Genomic DNA, 6,165 nt, shown 5'->3' with positions numbered 1-6,165 from the left:
CAAAAACATTCAGCTTTGATATTAATGAGTTTTTTGGGTTCATTGAGAACATGGTTGTTGTTCAATAATAAAATTATTCCTCAGAAATACAACTTGCCTAATAATTCTGCACTCCCTGTATTGTAGCCTCTTTGAGGAAATGTTATAAAACAAGTTGCATGAAATTGAACTTCAGAGTAGATACTGCAATCTGAGAACAGCAAAAATTAAATTACAGCTGGGAAGCCCAACAAATGTGTTTTCACAGCACAATGTGGAGCAAATACGGCATTGGACTTATTGTATTTTTTGACTATCAGCTCTGGATGCAAAATCCTTGATTTAAAAAATGGAAAGAATAAAATTCTGAAGAGGAAAGAGGTGCAGGGGAACTATGACTACTTATTTATTTATTTTTAAATTATTTTTAGTGTGTGTTCACCTGTGTTTAAACAGCATGAGTGCAATGTATCCCTTTATTTTCCCCTGCAACCTCCCTTTCCTTACACCCACAGACACTAACACACAAAACAGACACGCACACACTTCTCCAATCTCCCTCTTGAACGTTTTCCTCATATACCCTCATACCTCCCTATTATTTTTCCTAGAAGAATTTTAGGTTTGTAATTTATTATTTGCAAGAGAAACTGTTATCAGAGTCAGTTTACTATCGTGGACCACTTCATTAATCACCTAGCCCTCTCTCTTCATTTGTTACCAGATAGGTTGTGGTTCACTGGGTTCCAGGCACTGATATAAATGTGAAGGTAAGAACACCCCCAATGTTTATTGAATAATAAGAAAATACAATCCACTAAAAGAAAACATAAAAGTTTTGTGATATATAAAGAAGAAGAATACTTTCTTTTCTTTAATCCACTAACCGAAGAGAAGATAAGTTAAGTACTGTTAAGCACTGCATTAGAACATGTTGAAGAAATTACATTTAATTTGTGTTTCACGTACTTACATTGTAAGTAACTGCACTATCCGTGTGACCCTAGCATATGGGACTGATCAGGATTCTGGGGGGATGTTCACAAAGAAGTGCAGCAAACAGAACAGAGATCCCATTTTAAGTCTGTTGTTTTGACAGAGTAGTTTCAGAACGAGATAATAAAAATATTATATGTTATCTTTTGTATGATTTAAGGAAAAATGTTTAATACTTTAATATACTGCAGTGTGGGATGTTTAATACTCATCCAGTAAAGCAAGAGTTTGTAAATACTTATGGCAGACATGTAATCACATCTCATGAAAAAAAAAACAATATTTACCACAAAAATAAAAAATGCAAGTTGAATGTGCTTAACACTGAAGATCTTATTAATAACAAATAATAAGATGCACTGAAAATATTGTTTCATATATATGTATACTAAGCCAAAGATTGTTAGCCAGAAAGCTTCAGTCTATGTAACCAAACTCTATGTTTGTCTATAACCACTAATCCATGAGGGATTATGGGAGGGTTAATAAAATGTGGTCTTGAACTGTCAGGGGATAATTTTATTGTGATATGCCATGAAGAACCGTAACCAAATTAAGTATCTAACTATCAGCCTGACTGCCTAGTTAAGAATCAATTAACTGTTGTTTTTCTGTTTTGTCTCATTTTCTTGGCTTTTTATCCTATTTGTTTCTGTACAACTCTGTGGCGGGGGTGTGATCTCTGGCTCTGCTGCAGTGGAGAGGTGGTGCAGCAGGCTCAAGGGGCAGCGCCAGGGTGGCCAGTAGGGCAGTTGCTTAGTAATCATGATCTCCCCTTTTCAGTGACGCTGGGACCTGAGGGGAGAGATGAGTGTGGAGTGGGAAATCAGCTGGAAAGCTGACTGACCCGACATCGAAATCAAGAAAGAGAGCGTTGTCATATAAATAAAAACCATTGCAAACTGTCACCTGAACGTTGTGTCGGTCCTGATAATTTCACATACTCTTCTTACTCTATGTCTTAGCAACAGAGAAGCAACTGCAAGACTGGGTATCCGACTTTCATCTCATTGGATCTTAGATTATAGTTTTTTAAAGGAATCTGTAGTCAAATGAACCACCTATGTATGTATATATTATATATATATATATATATATTATATATATATATATATATATATATATATATATTAGGGGTGCAACGATACACAAAATTCACGGTTCGGTTCGATACTTTGGTGTCACGGTTCGATATTTTTTCGATACAAAAAAATGTTCATGCCTTTTTAATTTGTCATTTATTAAAATTATAAATATATATTTTAACTCAAAAGTACAGTTTTTAAATTTAACCCTAACCCTTGTGCGTGTTTTTTATTTTGACAGCGAATGCGCACCTGCGGACCACTTATGTGCAGCCCTGGTTATTTAGCTCGTCATATTGCAGCCACAGAAATTTTTTGTCCATGAAACCATAAAGCTGCACTTTCTTTTTGCCTTATAGTCTGATTTGTCATAACTTCTCCGTTTTGTGGTAAGCTTTTCTTTGGCTGTCACTTCTTCACCCTGACCTGTCTTATTTGGCTCAGCAGAACTAAAATATATATCTGTCTGTGAAGGTTCTCAGTCATCCAGGTCATCGTAGTCAAATATAAATCCTGCTGCTTTTACACACGCACTCACATAAGCTCAGCGATTCTCTGCGCGATCAACCTCTCACATGTTTAAGCTTGCTGCGGGAGATTTCACTTGTCATGTTTGCATAGTAAGCTAACGATTAATAAGACGATGTCAGAGGAATTGGTGCACAAATTATCATCACTCACAGATCAGTGCTGTCGCTCTCTATACACAGTTCGCACGATTGCAAAGTGAAAGCAAAAAAACAAGCGCAAATTCAAACGCGATTTCAATATGTCACATATTGACAGTGGCTCACCGATGCCAATGACATAATTACCCAGCTACATTTCTGAAAGAATGCAAAAGCATTGACATATATTTTTCCTACAATAGCCCGACGGGCAGGGAAGAGATAGATTTTGGTAGCCCGACTGAAAAAATCGCTAGCTCCGGGACGTCGGGCTAGCGATATTGCAAGCCCTGTATCTGATTGAGGAATCACTCATCTTTGGAAAAGAGAGTTTATTACAGAGAAATGTCTCTTTCCAAAATAAAAGCTATACTATCCGCTTCTTCTGGGCTATATTCTCAGCAGCATAAGGAGAATCATGTGCTAACAGCTGTCTAAATGACTCGGCTAAAGTTAGTAGCATGCTTGTTGTTTTTGTCTTGCACTAGGATGATGTCGGCGTAAATGTGCAGTCATATTCGTTGTGTTCCCACTAGTGCTTTCAGGTTAATCTCGTTGAAATGACCTTAACGCCACAACACGGCAAATCTCCGTTAACGAGCTACCGCCGATCGCCCCGTGCATGGGGCTAGACGGCCAACACGTTAACGAGCTAACTGCGCTAACACACTAGTTCACACCAATGTAATTAAGCATTGCGTGGCACATCCAACATACTGTTTTACTTTAGTCCATGACTCGCTTACCTTCAGGGTCATACGTCACATGAAAACCAAAATAATTCCAAACGCCAGATCTGAATGAGGGTGGGGGAGGTGCCCTGCGCTCTTCCTTCTGACTATGCTGTCTGTGTTGAGCGCTCAGTGGATCTGCGCTCGACAGTGCAGCCTAGGCGGAGTAGTCGAACGCAGATTCACTGAGCGCTCAACACAGACAGCATCGTCAGAAGGAAAGTTGATAAAATAAATTACAAATGTTGTATTGTTCGATACATATGCGTACCGAACCGAAAGCACTGTATCGAACGGTTCAATATCGATACGAATATCGTTGCACCCCTAATATATATATATATATATATATATAAATTTACAGTTATTTACATTTGTAAACTGCATGCTTTTCTTGACCAGTTGCAGCAAAGCACGACTGTCAAATGGTAAATTGTTCTAAATTGTTCTTAACAGAATTAGGAGTAAAGAAAAAAAAATTACCAACTCTCAACTGCATAAGTAAGCCTTAACTGCATAGTCACCAAGTAAAATAAGGTAAATTGTTTGAGTAAAGTTCTAAGTTTACTTGAAGTAAATCTCAAGGTTATTATCATGATGTGATGTGTCAAACATGTTCTTTGTTTTTCTGCCTTGGTATGAGAGCTAAGACTCTGACTGGAAGTTTAGAGGGCTCAGTCTGATCATATCAAGGGGTCATGAATTCATTCATAGTCACACACATAGACTCGATCACCTGGGATGTGATAATGCCTGTGTGTGACTGTTAGTGTATTGGAGGGAGGAGGTGGAAGATGAGACTGACTGTTTGAGAAACAGATCTAAAATGTGATATTTTTACATGCCTTCAATATGACATGATGGACTTTTAAAACGTGATACTTGCTGTTAAAGGAACAATCTAATGGACTCTGGAGGAGAGCAGCTCAAGACATGTTAAACTTTAACAGACTATTCTAATGATAGGATTTATTGTGCAACTGGAATTGAAATACAACTTTAATTCCCTTCACTAAGTCAGTCTGTAGTCTGTGTTGCATAGTCATTATATAGGAAGGGTGGGGAAAGAGGGAATATTGGAGGGGGTGTTGCTTGATAGTAGAATTGGGACATGGGAGGAGGGTGGTGAAAGTGGGGAGGGGTGTTCAGTGCAATTCCCAGGGAGCTCAGAAGCTGCAATTTTATAGAGAAAAAAAAAATCTCTGCTGCTTTCAGTATGCAAAGGTAATGAGAATCTAATGAGGCTTGACTTCTTTTTTCCCCCTTCAGCGTTAGGAGCCATTCAGCTCTCAACTCTACAACAGGTTCCCTAAGGAAAAGCATGCAGGATGGGAGAAATCCTTAGGCCTTTCTAGTCAGGGTGCGTTGATGGATAGATAGAGGGATGAATGGTGGAGGTTGTGAGAGAGGAAGGGAAAGGAGGTGTGAGGGGTCAAGGTATGAGTGCGGAGTGGAGTGAGAGCAGGAAGCAAAGACAGACAGAGAGGGGAAGGGATTGTGGAAAGTAAGGGGTATAGTTGGAGGACTGTGGGGCTTGAGCCAGCTTGACAGGAGTGTGGATAACCTCTTTTCACAGCAAGGGTGTATTGTAAGTTGAGGAAAGCTGGTGAAGCAAAGGGGATCGTAAAAGAAGTGTTTGGAAAGGCAGAACTAAACAGTTAAATTTACACAGTCTTTGATTCAAAGTCAAGCTCCTGTCACAGCAATTGTTACTCATCCTGATGATGTTATCTTAAAATGATATCTAGCCTGAGGCAATAAATGAATGAGCTATGAATGAGCCAATAATAATAAAATTGGCCTTGATTATTAATAATAATGTAATTCATTAGTGTCCAGGATGTGTTCTAAATAATCTGATAAATTGTATTTGTGATGTCTTTACTCTGATGTCAAAAAGCAGACAGGCTTTCGACTGTTCTTAAAATGAAAAATAAGGCATGAAAAAACTGAAACATTTTAAATCTTATGTGTTGAAATAAACACAAGAGTTGATCTGAAGGAGACAAAATCATCTCTACCATTTGAAGTATTATTGTATCAAAGTCGTGAGAGTGCTCTTAACTCTAAACTTGTTTTCTGTCTGAAGTGAGTTACTGTTTTTCCTCCTTCTATACTTAATGAGGAGGCCAAACTCATGAACAATTTTGCAATTTTGTTAGTTTGTGGAAAATGACAGTAAATCACATGAAATGTGAAATTGCAGTGCTTATTCTGTTACTAAAGCACCACCAAGGCTGAAGACGGAGCAATACTGGAAGAGCATATGGGAGAAGGACGCAACCCATAACGGCAATGCTCAGTGGCTAGTGGATCTGAGGGCAGACCACAGCGACCTCCCTGAACAGGGTCCAGTAACCATCACAGTGGCAGATATCCAAGAAAGGGTCTCCAGTATGAAGAGTTGGACAGCACCAGGGCCCGACATGGTTCACGCCTACTGGCTAAAGAAGCTGACTGCACTCCACGAGCGTCTGGCAGCACAAATGAACCAGCTGCTAGTTAACGAGAGACACCCGGAATGGCTAACCGAAGGTCGGACGGTCCTGATCCCCAAGGACCCCAAGAAGGGACCGGTCCCCTCCAACTACCGACCAATAACCTGCCTCAGTACTACATGGAAGCTCCTGTCAGGCATCATATCGGCTAAGATGAACAGGCACATGGGTCAATACATGAGCGGGACACAGAAAGGAATTGGCAAGA

Source organism: Haplochromis burtoni, unplaced genomic scaffold, assembly GCF_018398535.1.
Source record: "Haplochromis burtoni strain Fernald_Lab_line unplaced genomic scaffold, NCSU_Asbu1 Contig_206, whole genome shotgun sequence".
Classification (NCBI taxonomy): domain Eukaryota; kingdom Metazoa; phylum Chordata; class Actinopteri; order Cichliformes; family Cichlidae; genus Haplochromis; species Haplochromis burtoni.
Note: the sequence above shows the minus strand (reverse complement) of the source record.